General features: G+C 43.2%; 1 protein-coding gene across 3 annotated transcripts in view; it reads right to left on the reverse strand.

Moving 5' to 3' along the window:
- The window catches only part of LOC123504550 (delta-sarcoglycan-like), a 232,191-nt gene extending 219,218 nt beyond the window's left edge, over positions 1-12,973 (reverse strand). The window contains exons 1-2 of one of the 3 annotated variants that reach the window (XM_045255155.1): positions 12,814-12,973; positions 10,562-10,738 (exon numbers count right to left, since the gene is read on the reverse strand). The gene's annotated coding sequence lies outside the window, so the exon portion shown is untranslated. Of the gene's footprint in view, positions 1-10,561; positions 10,883-12,813 lie in introns of those variants that run through there. The other 2 variants (XM_045255157.1, XM_045255156.1) reach the window with 2 other exon arrangements.
- Positions 12,974-13,984: the final 1,011 nt, after the last annotated feature.

Here is a 13,984-nt window from a genome sequence, read left to right on the forward strand (position 1 = left end):
TGTTGCTGTTGTTGTTGTTATTGTTTTGGGTTGTGGTGGTGGTGGTGATGTTTCTCTCTCCAGTTTTGTTTTGTTTTGAAGGAGCAAAAACGATAGACGATCGTGAATATCTTTTTATATAACATTTAGGTTTTGATATTGGTTCGTTTCTGAAAATATTATGAAGATAGCGAATCAGTGTTTATTTGCATTAAAGAGCTCAGATATTTTAAGAGAAAAAATAATAGATGGATTTCAGTTTCCATATAATATTCAACTAGTTATGTCATTCCGTGTCGCAAAATATGAAGTTCGGGATTAATATATTTAATGTATATAAGAGTACATATTTTTTCTTGATTTATTTGTTTAAGAGTGAGAACAATAAACGTCCTTCGCTTTATATACAACAATCATCTATCTACATCAGTCTGCATCCTAAATATTGCGAAACAAGTTGATAAATTCTGGTTTAAAGAACAAAACACGAATTTTTCTTCATTTTCACATTCCATTGTTAAGAGTGGAAACAATAAAGTGTCGATTTGCATCACTTCATATCTGAAAACCTGGTTACATTTATACCACCAGGCTAAACTCTGCTTCTAAAACGAGTATTCTCCATGTGACCCCTAAACAAAGGCAGTGTGAAACAGTCCAAAATTGATGTAGGCAGGCTGGGCTGTGCAGGGGCGTTGCTGTTACGTGCAGTCTGCAGGAGGTGTGGTGGTGGAAACCCTTGCATCTTATTACCAGGATTGGGACAGTGATTTTTTTTTTTTTTTTTTTTTTTTGAGTTCATTTTAGTTTTAATGTTTGTGATTCTTTATTTGACACTTTTGTTTATATCATTAACATGTTTAGTTGTTCATTTCAGGCCAGTTTGTAAACGTACTTTTCTTTACTTGATATTGTCGTTTACATGATTAACACATTTAGTTGCTAGGTATTCAACTTGCCTTTCTGTATTTCCTTTCCTTTACATTGTCCACACATCAAGTAATTTAGTTTAAGATAATTTTTTACTTATGTTTCTTTGATTCCTCCCATCGCTCATATTGTCCACACATTTCGTCGTTCTGATCTTGTCTTCATATTCTTTCCTACAGTAGTTATTTCCATTTTCTTTCATATTGTTTAATATATATACAAATCTCCTATTTCTGAACTATTCTTTCATTTCCGAGAGGTGAAAGATTTATTATTGTGTTTGAATCCTGAGTAGCATCAACACAACCACAGCTGTGTGTGTGAGAGAGAGAGAGAGAGAGAGAGAGAGAGAGAGAGAGAGAGAGAGAGAGAGAGAGAGAGAGAGAGAGAGAGACAGGCAGTTAGGGGAAGTAGATGAGATTCAGAAAAGTTAACAAGAATCTTGAACTAAAACCAATTGAAATCTACCCCACAAGATCTCTCTCTGTCCCTTGCTTTCATTTCTTTCCCTTTTTACCTAATTAAGTTCCTTTTTTTCCCCTCCTCTTTCTTTATCTCTCACTCCTCACCTCTCTCGCTTAACTTCTCACCTCTTCTCACTTCACTCCTTTCCTCATCTCTCGTTCTCGTCCTCAGTTCTCTTTCCTGTCCTAGGTGATGTTGCCCCAAAGCTCTGCAGTATTGATACCGGCCTCCCTCGCCTGGATTTTCATAATTGCCAGGTACATGTCAGCCTCAGGCCACCGCTCTAGGGACGTGCCGCTGAGCCAGGAGCCCCACACGCCGCCGCCGCGCCTCCGTTTTCTTTGCAGTTGATTAATGCATCGGGGTGAAGAGAACCTGTTTTGATGCCACTTTTAGCCGCCTCATTACCGAAGGAAGTTGGTGATTTTGTAAGCCAAGTCTGTGATAAAGGAATGTTTGTGTAATGCGTCTTTCTGTCTCTGTTTTTCCGTTTCCCTGTCTGTCTATCTGTCTGGGTAGCTGGCTCTGTGATTGTCTGCCTGCCTCTCTGCCTCTCTCTCTCTCTCTCTCTCTCTCTCTCTCTCTCTCTCTCTCTCTCTCTCTCTCTCTCTCTCTCTCCTGGCACGTACTGCAAAAAATAGCATATATCCATTTCTCTCAGGGTTTCTCTAACAGCATCCAGAAGGTGGCGTGAGGGAAAAATGCATCACGTCTTTCTCTTTTTATTTTTCCACTTATACGCGTTAATATTTTTCGTCCCATTGGATCAGAAAACAGTTAAGTCTAGGTCACCTTCCTGCTGACCTCGCCTCGCCTCTCCTCAATTCCCCAGACAATCCTGACACACACACACACACACACACACACACACACACACACACACACACACACACACTCTCTCTCTCTCTCTCTCTCTCTCTCTCTCTCTCTCTCTCTCTCTCTCTCTCTCTCTCTCTCTCTCTCTCTCTCTCTCTCTCTCTCTCTCTCTCTCTCTCTCTCTCTCTCTCTCTCTCTCTCTATGACATAAGTGTGGTTGCCTTAATGAATATCACAGTAATAGAAATAATGACAACGACAATACTATTAATAACATCTGGGAAATACGAGCTTGATGAACGTCTCACGAGGACGCATCACATTCACGCTCACTATATTGGTCACTAAAAATTAACCTTGAAACTGACAAAAAAAAAACTATGAGCAAGAGACGCAAGAGACCAGCCTTCACCTTTCAAGATAAAAATAATAACTCATCTACGTACAAGATGTATTAACACGTTACCTCTTTCTTGTCAGAGCTCTTTTATTTTTTTCCTTTTCTTTCTTTGATCAGTATTTTTCTTTATGATATCCGTTTTCCATAGAGGATGGCGGGCTTGTTGATGTGGTCGTGTTCTGAAACAAGCAATTATGGGCCCCGTTCTTGACTGATGGCCTAATTATGTATTTGTTGAGAGGAATCGGCTAATTAAATGTTTGTGTCCGTGTGCTGATGAGTGCTTGTGTTTGCTACGAGAGCAGGAAGAGAAGGAGAAGGTGGTAGAGGAGAAGGAGGAGTAGGAGGAGTAGGAGGAGAGGTGAAGGTGAAGGTAACTGTATGTGTGTGTGTGTGTGTGTGTGTGTGTGTGTGTGTGTGTGTGTGTGTGTGTGTGTGTGTGTGTGTGTGTGTGTGTGTGCGTGCGTGTGTGTGTTTGTGTGTGTGTGTTTGGGTGAGGGTGCGTGTACGTGTGTACATGTCTGCGTATTAATATGGACGTAAAACTATGAACAAAGTGCTTTGTTAAAACATCGCTTATACATATTTATATAAACGCATGAACATGTGTGTGTATGTGTGTGTGTGTGTGTGTGTGTGTGTGTGTGTGTGTTGTGTGTGTGTGTGTGTGTGTGTGTGTGTGTGTGTGTGTGTGTGTGTGTGTGTGTGCGCTTGTGTGTGCATGCATGTTTTTTTTTATTTTGGTCGTGCACTCAGCGTGTTATGTGCAGTGTATGAATGAATATGTGTGCAAATGTTTGTTCTCATCTCCCTGTGTGTATGTGTGTGTGTGTGTGTGTGTGTGTGTGTGTGTGTGTGTGTGTGTGTGTAATTCACTGTTTGATCTGCTGCAGTCTCTGACGAGACAGCCAGACGTTACCCTACGGAACGAGCTCAGAGCTCATTGTTTCCGATCTTCGGATAGGCCTGAGACCAGGCACACACCACACACCGGGACAACAAGGCCACAACTCCTCGATTTACATCCCGTACCTACTCACTGCTAGGTGAACAGGGGCTACACGTGAAAGGAGACACACCCAAATATCTCCACCCGGCCGGGGAATCGAACCCCGGTCATCTGGCTTGTGAAGCCAGCGCTAAGTTTCACTGATCTGCTGCAGTCTCTGACGAGACAGCCAGACGTTACCCTACGGAACGAGCTCAGAGCTCATTATTTCCGATCTTCGGATAGGCCTGAGACCAGGCACACACCACACACCACACACCGGGACAACAAGGTCACAACTCCTCGATTTACATCCCGTACCTACTCACTGCTAGGTGAACAGGGGCTACACGTGAAAGGAGACACACCCAAATATCTCCACCCGGCCGGGGAATCGAACCCCGGTCCTCTGGCTTGTGAAGCCAACGCTCTAACCACTGAGCTACCGGGCGTGTGTGTGTGTGTGTGTGTGTGTGTGTGTGTGTGTGTGTGTGTGTGTGTGTGTGTGTGCGCGCGCGCGCGCAAGCGGTGTGGTGGCGAGACCTTGGGTAGTTGGGGTGTGGAGGAGGTAAGAGCCATCAGCTGCCAGCACTTGTCACCGCCTTTCGTCACCTGCCCGAGGTTCCTTGCACTCAGGTAGACTCATTAACAGCAGGTATCTTGGTCCCTCACTCGCAACCTCACAACCAGACGTGCATGTATATATAAATGTATGTATTACGTGTACGAATACGCTGGAATGAATTATGTAGTGCGTAACAAGACACCAGAAGCATTGTGAACACCGGTGTTTCGCGACTTTTGTGCCTCCTTCCCACCTTTGTATCCCTTAACATTTCTCTCGCCGTCGTTTCTCCTTCCTCTATCTTCGCCTCCATCTTTTCTTGTCTGAACTATTCCCTTAGTGACTCCAAAGGGCTCGCAACGCATCCTATCTCTGAGCCCTGTGGTGGTGCTGCTGCTGATGGGGAGGGCGATGGCACAGACAGGGGAAAGTGTTGGCGGAGGTAACAATAATTGTGGTGGTTTAGTGGCGCCGTTACGACTACTGTTCCCGCTCTTCATTATTGTGATGATGTTTTGGACGCTGTTGTTTTGGTGGTAGTGCCAATTACTCCCACATTAACATACGAGAGAATGCCATTTCCATCATCCTCCTTTCTGTTTAAAAATAATGTATTAGTTGAGGTGTTGTTTCTCTTCTTTCCTCCCGGGAACGGAACCTCACAGCACTATCTTCACGCTGCGGTGGTGACGGAAGCTCCGAGCCTGAGGGGCACATCGATAATTCCCCGGCGACACAGGGATCACTCACGACACATCTGCCTCGCGTTGGCCCCGGGGACTAAGGCTAGGCAACGTTGGTGGGGCAAAGTGGAGCGGGATTACAGAGCCAGCAAGGAAGGAGAGCATAAAAGTCAGCCCCGCCACCGCCAGCGTGTTAGTGAGAGGAAAGGGAGATGCATGAGTGTAGGTAGAAGATGGGAGTGGGTGAGGCAAGTGGTATTAGATAAGGTTAAAGGATAGAACGTGGTGAGACTGAAGAAAGAGAGAGAAGCAGCGGATACACATGAAGGAGGGAGAGGAGGAGGACGGGGCAAGGAGGGAGTGAAGAGATAAGAGGTAAGCAGGATGGAGAACACAGAAAGGGAGAGGAGGGAGAGCAATAGAGGGAAAGTTAAATATATCACGGTACTCTCCCAACCCTGCCAGACCATACGACACATTTTTCAACCTTCATTCACTCTGAGCGTGCCCACCCACACGCTTCTCCTAGCGTCCACACATACCCTGGGGCGCCGCCTACGCCTTTCTTAGCCCACGTGAAGGTCTTTACTCAGTACTTGCCTCCTCAGACTGCTGCCAATAAACCTTCAACTAGCTTCAACTATAGGCTTCTTCATTCTATTTCTAGTATGTTTTCGTCATTTTTGTTTGATTCATAATTTACTTTTCTTACTTTTTTAATTTGTATCATACTTGCGCTACGTTTTGTTTGAATTATTTTATGTTCGCTTTTTGTTTTCTCTTTGGCATACTTTTGCTGCTTTTCATCTGACTTATGGCATCCTTTCGCTTCTTCGTTTCACTTATGCCATATTTTCGCTGATTTTCTATCTTGGCTATCCCATACTTTCACTCTCTATTCATTTTTTTCTTACATACTTTCCCTATTCTTTGTTCTGTTTCACCACCGCGCACTTTCCTTGTGAGTGTGATAAAGCAGATCAAGAATAGAAATATATGCATAAGAGATGACAATACACACGTGTTGTTGATTGCCGTGTCATTGGGTAATGTAGGGAGCATGAGTCACTTTGGCACCGGGACACGAGATCAGTTGTCTGCATAGTGAGGTAGTCTTGGCTTCAGTCTTCGTGCTTGTTTTCATTCCTTCCCCCGATCTTTCCCCGGGCAGATACTCACCGTCGTAAATTTATGGGCGTTTCTGGGTATCTCTGACAAAACGAGTAGTCTTGGCAAGTGTAGCTGATATTGCACATCAGCAAGTTCTCCTGTAGGCGCTATGCAGGGAGTAATCAGCTTGAGTGTTTAATCCGAAGGGCAGACACTTGCGTATCATTAAAGATTAACGTGTTTTACTGAGTAATTTTCTCTCTTAATCGTGTTGTTGTTGGATTTTGTGTTCTTATGCAGAAGACTTGTGCATTGTGTTATTGTGTCTATATTACTGTGTGTGTGTGTGTGTGTGTGTGTGTGTGTGTGTGTGTGTGTGTGTATTTACCTAGTTGTATTTACCTAGTTGTAGTTTTACAGGGCCTGGGCTTTATGCTCGTGTGGTCCCGTCTCCATATCTACACTTATCCAATTTTTCTTTAAAACTATGTACACTCTTTGCTGATACCACTTCCTCACTCAAACTGTTCCAAGTCTCAACACATCTTTGCGGAAACTAAATTTTTAACATCTCTCAGACATCGTCCTTCCTTAGTTTCTTACTATGTGTGTGTGTGTGTGTGTGTGTGTGTGTGTGTGTGTGTGTGTGTGTGTGTGTGTGTGTGTGTGTGTGTGTGTGTGTGTGTGTGTGTGTGTGTGTGTGTGTGTGTGTGTGTGTGTGTGTGTGTGTGTGTGTGTGTGTGTGTGTGTGAGTGTGTGTGTGTGTGTTTGTGTGTGGAATGGTGCCTTCAAGAGATGACGATGATAATAGTGATGATAATGATGCAAATGGTTGCGATAATGATTAAGATTATAATAATGATGACAAAAAGGAAGAGAAGGAGAAAAAGGAGGACAAGGACAAGGAAACTGACGATGATGATGTCTATGATGGTAATAACGATGATGATGAAAATAATAACGACGACGATGGCAAGTGTTTAGCGGAGTTTATGCTCACGCAGTTTCATTGAAGGACACATATACAAAGCCAGATATACACACAGATACATTCACTCCTTGCTAACATTTACTAGCTTACATGAATAGGTTTAATGTATCAAGCATCAGTGTGTTGAATTAATCCTAAAACACACACACACACACACACACACACACACACACACACACACACACACACACACACACACACTTTAAATGAGCGATGCTTTCTATTACATACATTAATAGTTCTGTAATTATGTGATATAACTTCATTAACCAACACGTATATCAATTCTATGGTGGCGATGGTGCTGATGGTGATAACTTTTCTTGTCGCATCTCATTAATAGATAGTGGTGGTGGTGGTGGTGGTGGCGGCGGCGGAGCGGTGATGATATTGGTAACAGTGATGAAGTTAGTAGTAGTTTACAGGATATAAGTTTGGTTTGGTCGTGGTTTTTAGTTTGCCAATTTGCTCTTTGATTCGAGATTGTGGACAGTTTTGGTGCTTTGATGGTGGCAGTGTTGTGAAAGCTGCTGCTGTTTGTCTTTTTGTCTTACCATTATAGAAGTAGGTTAATATTTTTTCATTATAGAAGTAGGTTAGTATATTTTTTCTTAGTTTGCTCTTTGATTCATCAGTTTTGGTGCTTTGATGGTCTGTGTGAAAGCTGCTGCTGTTTGTCTTTGTCTTAGTAATGATGAATGTGATGGTGTGGAAGTTAGCAGTGAGTTTTATCGCATCATTACCTCCTGTAGCAGTTTCCCTTGTTTTCCTGTGTTCTTGTGTCATTGTATCATATAGTACTGGTAGTTGTGGTGTTGTTTCCTGTAGAAGTGGTGGTATTAGTTGCTGTAGCTTGCCTGGTTCTTCTTTGGTTTTGATATGGTATTTCTTTCCTTTTTCTTTCATGGTTAACTGTAGTGTAGAATTTTACCTTTTATAGTATTTGTTTTCTGTCCAATACTTCCTGTCAATAAACCATCCATCTGTCTCTCAGTCGATCTATCTATCTGTCTAAGGTGTGCGGTGGGCGTGGCGCGTTCACAGACCTGCGTCATTCGAACTCTCTTCAAAGCATAGGTAAAATATCTCCAGGACTTTTCCTGGCAGAACTTTGGATAAACTTCCTTCCTTTGATTCTGTGTAATTCACCTCGGTCGTCTGCTGGTCACCCAGCCAGTCTTCCCCATTACGGAGCGAGTTCAGAGCTGCATGTGTGTGTTTGACAGAGAGAGAGAGAGAGAGAGAGAGAGAGAGTTACATAGAAAAAAGGCCACAACAGAGGGATGACCTGACCTATAAATGCAATGGTGATAGTAGAAGTAAAGAATAGTAAAGCAAAACGGTCTCTCCCCACCCTCCACTCCCTCTGGCATAAGCTGTGCAGGGTAACAGGTTGGAAATAATTACCTTACGGGGTTTGAGAAATAAAAGCCCCAAGGATATTTTGATAGAAAAATGTAAATAGCTGAAATGAGGTGCCTTCATTTCCTGGGTGAAAAGATTTTTTCTCTAACAAATGAGAGAGAGAGAGAGAGAGAGAGAGAGAGAGAGAGAGAGAGAGAGAGAGAGAGAGAGAGAGAGAGAGAGAAAGAGACAAAACTCCGATTACTTTTGTTTTGTGTCGCAGCAAAATTGTCTTTTTTTTCTCGTTCCTTATTCCTTACTCACTCTTCAACGGAAATATTCACACATTTCACTTTGGCCTATTGTGTGTGTGTGTGTGTGTGTGTGTGTGTGTGTGTGTGTGTGTGTGTGTGTGTGTGTGTGTGTGTGTGAGACCAGGCACACACACACCGGGACAACAAGGTGTGTACCTACTCACTGTTAGGTGAACAGGGCTACACGTGAAAGGAGGCACACCCAAATATCTCCACCCGGTGTGTGTGTGTGTGTGTGTGTGTGTGTGTGTGTGTGTGTGTGTGTGTGTGTGTGTGTGTGTGTGTGACTGTCTGTCTATGTGTCTACTTACTCCGGCTGCTTGTCACCTGCCTGCATAACGGTAAGAACATTGATAGTCCGGACAGTGCCAAGAATGTGTCCTATTTCTCCTCACAACTATTCAGGTGACCGTTGATGCAGTACCAAATTCGTCAGTACATCCGAAACGCCTTAGAATATTTCATTTGACTCGCAAAACATACATTCATCTGTGATATCTATGCATGAGGAAGCAAAACCCAGTGCAAAAAACAAATTGAAGAAGGAAACATGCCGTATCTTCTCTTTACTACAGTAGAAAAGGAACTCTATGGACCGCTATATCATACTACTACATGGTACATATCATAGTCGTTATTCCGCCATATTACTTAAGCAATATTTAATAGATAGTAGTTCCCTCCGCCACAACAAAGGAACAGGTAGTAAATGACTTGGCAGCAACCCTTCCTTCCTTTCCTTCTCATATTTATAAGCAGGAAATGCCACCTACTAGACTCTCTTACACTGGCGTGCCTGAAGTGACGTGCCTAAGTCCGACGGTATACCAAACTAATATTCTCCTGTCATGATCTATTTCCTCATGTATTGGCGTGATCTGATCTTTCTCCTTTAAAGCAAACACTGTCATTCTTCATTCCTGTCCATTTGCTTTTGTGGGTGCAGCAATGTAGTGAGGAAAGCATTGATAGTTAAACCGTTGCATAGTGGAAATATTTGTCGTATCATCAATCAGTGTATCGTGATCAGTATGTTTTTGTTTTGTTTTTGTTTTTCATGATCCTAGATGTGAACAGTTTCAGGGTTTTACAAGCGTACAAAGTTGATAGCCTGTATGTGTGTGTGCGTGTGTGTGTGTGTGTGTGTGTGTGTGTGTGTGTGTGTGTGTGTGTGTGTGTGTGTGTGTGTGTGTGTTTGTGTGTGTGTGTAGGGAGATGCTTGTTGGTGTGTGTAGCGGTTGAATTCAATGGGACCGGCACTGACACACACACACACACACACACACACACACACACACACACACACACACACACACACACACACACGTCCACCGTCTCACGCTAAGCATTAAGGAAGAAATAACTCACTCATATCATCTGCAGTAACCCACCAACATAAACACTAAGAGGCGATGCTCTGAGAAGCGATGTTTAGAGAAGTGATGCTTTATAGTATACCTCATGATACTCGACCTTGCGTGCCCTGTGCTTGCCTTCTCTCCACTTCCGTGTGGTTAAAAATTACCTCCATGTTAATATATTACCCGTAGTTTTCGCGTGGCCTTGTGTTGCTTAAAAAGAAAACAAGGTACGGTCCGCTGCTCGTGTCTCTTTGAAATCGTTAACTCTTCTTTATGATATCCCTTATTATCACGTTAAGCTTTAAGGTGAGGAGAGAAAAAATATATTTGTTCTCTCTCACTCTCCTCTGTGTTCAAATAATATGTGGATATTTTGTTTAGAGTTGTGAAATGATCTTTATTGTTTATGATATAGTTTATTATCACTGTCGAGTTTATGATGTTTAAGATGAAAATGAATATATATCTAATCTCTTTTACCTACTTTCGTGTTCAGGTTAAGTGAGGATATCTTGTATTTAGAACTGCGCAATGTCCTTTATTGTTTCTTATATAATTTACTACCACACTCGGGTTTAAGATGAGAAAAAAAAACATTAATTCTCTTTCACTTACCTTTGTGTTCGCGTTAGCCGTGGATATCTTGTATTTGGAGTTGAGCAGTGACCTTTATTGCCTTCCTGTTTTGATGCTCTAGGTAAATGCGTATAACACTTCCTTGTTCATGAATAGGAAACTCAGACAGGAATTAATATCAATGTAGCGTTTCAGTTCACATGCAAATACACCACACTAAAACAGAGAAGTGAATCATGAAGTGTGTCACGCTTTCTGTTAGGCATAATAATGTTATATTTACAGAGGTGACGTAACATTGTCTATATTCCTTGTAACATATCGCAGTAATCTTTTCAATCACCTTGCGCCTCTAAAACATTGAAATAGATCAAGGTATCGGAGGGGAATTATACCAGACGTTTCAGGTTTTCTGTTAGGTATGACAACGCTTGCATTATAGTAAAGGAGATGTAACATTTATCCTTTCAATCCCCCCCCCCCCAGGCAAGCACTCCGTCACAACCAATTACTGAAAATAAGCGTCACTTTCACACGTGATTTGCTTACACATTTTTTTTTTCCCTTGAAGTGCGATGTTGATATTTAATGAGGTAGTACGTGTAATCTTTTCCTCTGAAGAAAATGGTTCTTTAGGCCTCTGGGAACTAATGAGCTTAATGATAATTATTTCTATTCTACACTAACTTGGTACACTGGATTATTTTTTTTTTTTTTTTGCCACTAATGGTGTCATTGCTAATACTGCTTCTACTGCTACTTCTACTACTACTACTACTACTACTAATAATAATAATAATAATAATAATAATAATAATAATAATAATAATAATAATAATAATAATACTGCTACTACTGATAATGATAATAATAATAATAATGATAATAATAATAATAATAATAATAATAATAACAATAATAATAAAAATAATAATAATAGTAATAATTATAATAATAATAATAATACAATTACTATCAATACTACTACTACCACTATTAAGATTACTACTAATACTAATACTAGTACTACCACCACTACCTCCTTATGTGTTTCTATAGTGGTGTTTCAAATGGTTTAGTAACTTTTGATTATTACTGTTGCTATTGTTTTCCAAACTACTACTTTTACTACTACTGCTTCTACTACTACTACTACTACTACTACTACTACTACTACTACTACTACTACTACTACTGCTGCTGCTGCTGCTGCTGCTGCTGCTGCTGCTGCTGCAGCTACTACTACTACTACTACTACTACTACTACTACTACTACTACTACTACTACTACTACTACTACTACTACTATTGCTACTGCTGCTACTACTACGTACTATCACTGCTTTCACCACTACCACCATATCTCCACCACCAACCCCACCACCATCACTACCACCACCACCACCATCACCCCCACCACTCCCACCATCATCACCACCACCACCACCACCACCACCACCACCACCACCACCACCACCACCACCACATCAGCTTCAATATCGCAATTCACGCGTCCAAAAATCACGGGATTCATGACAGGCACAACTTAATTCCTAGTTTCATTTTATCCACGCGCCATTGAAGAGGACCTATGACTGACCTAACTGAGCCGCGCCGCGCACCGAGTATTGGGTATCACTGGATGTCCACACACACACACACACACACACACACACACACACACACACACACACACACACACACACACACACACACACACACACACACACACACACACACACACACCGACGGTATCGCTACACCAGTGGCTGCCATTATTGTTATAGGCGCCACGGAAGAGCTTGGTGGGGCTTGTATTTCTGGCTGACACCAATAACGGGCGTTGGTGTGCCGATGGTGCGGCTGTAATGTGCTCACGCTACCACAGCCAAGACTAGATGTAGTAGTAGTAGTAGTAGTAGTAGTAGAGATGGTGGTAATCATAGCTTCCACCACACTCCAGGCATCAGCTCTCCTACCACCTCTGATTTTGACGTTCCTCTGGTTGTCTCTTACTGTGACGCCTCTTTTATGACTTCATATTTTTGTGTCATCCCAGAACCAGAACCAGGTGGTACAGCAGCAGTAGTGGTGGTGGTAACTCGCACTACTCTCACCTCTCCTCCCACCCGACCTTCCCGCATTTAAGCAACACTTGTGATATCCTTCTATCCCTACATCACTGTCCCTTGTCTTTTTCGTGGCTACCTCAGGGATTACAAGCGCTCCACCACAGCCAGGACCAGGTGGTGTTGTAGAAACTGCCACCGCATTTCTACCTCGCCTCTCACCTGGTTTTCCTGCCTCAGTACCACTCGTGACGCTATCTTCTCCCTCCCTCACTGTGACCTCTCCCTTTCTCGCCTTCTTCGCTATGTCTTAATCTCCTCCTTCGATTCCTGACAGGCACATCACAAAGCAGTTATCGCCGGGTATCCTCACCCTCACTAGTCAAGACGCCACTGGCACCGTTTGGCACACGGGCAGAGCCTCGGTCGCACCTGGCTAAGTGCCCAAAGGAGGGTAGGGGACGTTTGAGTGCCATGTTGTTTTAAATTGTGCTCCCTGTTGATGGACACACAACAACCCTCTCCTCTATGTCTCGTGGTGTACCTACTGACGTTGTATTCTTCACCGCTACATTCTATTCTCGAGGGCTGGGGAGTACGAGGCGTGCACCAAGACACGAAACAGTAGCTCGGGTGACGCTGCCCGCAAGACAACACTGGTGCCGTGGAGTGACGAAAGGAGACAATGCGCCGTGTGTGTGTGTGTGTGTGTGTGTGTGAAGGAAATGTTTCTTGTGCAGCCATGTGTATTGAAGGTGAGCATAACAATTTTGCTCCATTAAGACTCCAAGACTGTGTGTGTGTGTGTGTGTGTGTGTGTGTGTGTGTGTGTGTGTGTGTGTGTGTGTGTGTGTGTGTGTTGAAGGAAGGAGAGAAGGAGACGGACAAGAGGAGGAGGAGGAGGAGGAGGAGGAGGAGGAGGAGGAGGAGGAGGAGGAGGAGGAGGAGGAGGAGGAGGAGGAGGAGGAGGAGGAGGAGGAGGAGAAGAAACTGAAGGCTAGCAAAGGGAAAAACAAGTAAATTTCTGCTTTGTTACTCAAGTTTGTGTCTTCCCATCCTTCCTCTGCACACTGCCACTAGTCACTGGCGCCCTGTACAACACCTAAGCACTGGTGCAATCTTTCTAATACCTCCATAAACCCGTTAAGGAATTATCACACCTCTCTAACTGTTATTTTGACTTCTATCGTCTTACAAGCTTCGCCGTGAATGTCGCTCGTCTCATCCTCTCAAAGCACTCCTCTCGCTCCAGTTTCCTCTCCGTCTCTCCTTCTCATGCCTCTTTTCTTCGAACCCAGAGACGTCGCCTCAGTCATCAGTCGAGGCTCCTCCGCGTCCCTCAGTGAGGGAAAGAAACGCTTGTGCCGAGCAAAACACCTGACTGGAAGTTAAT

The sequence above is a fragment of the Portunus trituberculatus genome, chromosome 16 (assembly GCF_017591435.1).
Source record: "Portunus trituberculatus isolate SZX2019 chromosome 16, ASM1759143v1, whole genome shotgun sequence".
Lineage (NCBI taxonomy): Eukaryota > Metazoa > Arthropoda > Malacostraca > Decapoda > Portunidae > Portunus > Portunus trituberculatus.